Source organism: Phyllobates terribilis, unplaced genomic scaffold (assembly GCF_046119375.1).
Source record: "Phyllobates terribilis strain yellow unplaced genomic scaffold, ASM4611937v1 Scaffold_4__5_contigs__length_816908805, whole genome shotgun sequence".
Lineage (NCBI taxonomy): Eukaryota > Metazoa > Chordata > Amphibia > Anura > Dendrobatidae > Phyllobates > Phyllobates terribilis.
In genome coordinates this window covers 813,817,569-813,819,679 of record NW_027362764.1, presented here as the reverse complement: position 1 = coordinate 813,819,679, position 2,111 = coordinate 813,817,569, and positions in this window count along the sequence as shown.

The window sequence follows — 2,111 nt, the reverse complement described above, 5'->3', positions numbered from 1 at the left end:
ATCTGGAGAGCGGTGATGTCGCTGCTGTATAATATAACTGATATCTGGAGAGCGGTGATGTCACTGCTGTATAATATAACTGATATCTGGAGAGCGGTGATGTCACCGCTGTATAATATAACTGATATCTGGGGAGCGGTGATGTCGCTGCTGTATAATATAACTGATATCTGGAGAGCGGTGATGTCGCTGCTGTATAATATAACTGATATCTGGAGAGCGGTGATGTCGCTGCTGTATAATATAACTGATATCTGGAGAGCGGTGATGTCACTGCTGTATAATATAACTGATATCTGGAGGGCGGTGATGTCACTGCTGTATAATATAACTGATATCTGGAGAGCGGTGATGTCTCTGCTGTATAATATAACTGATATCTGGAGAGCGGTGATGTCACTGCTGTATAATATAACTGATATCTGGAGAGCGGTGATGTCTCTGCTGTATAATATAACTGATATCTGGAGAGCGGTGATGTCACTGCTGTATAATATAACTGATATCTGGAGAGCGGTGATGTCACTGCTGTATAATATAACTGATATCTGGAGAGCGGTGATGTCACTGCTGTATAATATAACTGATATCTGGAGAGCGGTGATGTCACCGCTGTATAATATAACTGATATCTGGAGAGCCGTGATGTCACTGCTGTATAATATAACTGATATCTGGAGAGCGGTGATGTCACTGCTGTATAATATAACTGATATCTGGAGAACGGTGATGTCACTGCTGTATAATATAACTTATATCTGGAGAGCGGTGATGTCACTGCTGTATAATATAACTGGAGAGCGGTGATGTCACTGCTGTATAATATAACTGATATCTGGAGAGCGGTGATGTCACCGCTGTATAATATAACTGATATCTGGAGAGCGGGGATTTCACTGCTGTATAATATAACTGATATCTGGAGAGCGGTGATGTCACTGCTGTATAATATAACTGATATCTGGAGAGCGGTGATTTCACTGCTGTATAATATAACTGATATCTGGAGAGCGGTGATGTCACTGTTTTATAATATAACTGATATCTGGAGAGCGGTGATGTCACCACTGTATAATATAACTGATATCTGGAGAGCGGTGATTTCACTGCTGTATAATATAACTGATATCTGGAGAGCGGTGATGTCACTGTTTTATAATATAACTGATATCTGGAGAGCGGTGATGTCACCGCTGTATAATATAACTGATATCTGGAGAGCGGTGATTTCACTGCTGTATAATATAACTGATATCTGGAGAGCGGTGATGTCACTGCTGTATAATATAACTGATATCTGGAGAGCGGTGATTTCACTGCTGTATAATATAACTGATATCTGGAGAGCGGTGATGTCACTGCTGTATAATATAACTGATATCTGGAGAGCGGTGATGTCTCTGCTGTATAATATAACTGATATCTGGAGAGCGTTGATGTCACTGCTGTATAATATAACTGATATCTGGGGAGCGGTGATGTCACCACTGTATAATATAACTGATATCTGGAGAGCGGTGATGTCACCGCTGTATAATATAACTGATATCTGGAGAGCGGTGATGTCACTGCTGTATAATATAACTGGTATCTGGAGAGCGGTGATGTCACTGCTGTATAATATAACTGGTATCTGGAGAGCGGTGATGTCACTGCTGTATAATATAACTGATATCTGGGGAGCGGTGATGTCACTGCTGTATAATATAACTGATATCTGGAGAGCGTTGATGTCACTGCTGTATAATATAACTGATATCTGGAGAGCGTTGATGTCACTGCTGTATAATATAACTGATATCTGGAGAGCGGTGATGTCTCTGCTGTATAATATAACTGATATCTGGAGAGCGGTGATGTCACTGCTGTATAATATAACTGGTATCTGGAGAGCGGTGATGTCACTGCTGTATAATATAACTGATATCTGGGGAGCGGTGATGTCACTGCTGTATAATATAACTGATATCTGGGGAGCGGTGATGTCACTGCTGTATAATATAACTGATATCTGGAGAGCGGTGATGTCACTGCTGTATAATATAACTGATATCTGGGGAGCGGTGATGTCACCGCTGTATAATATAACTGATATCTGGAGAGCGGTGATG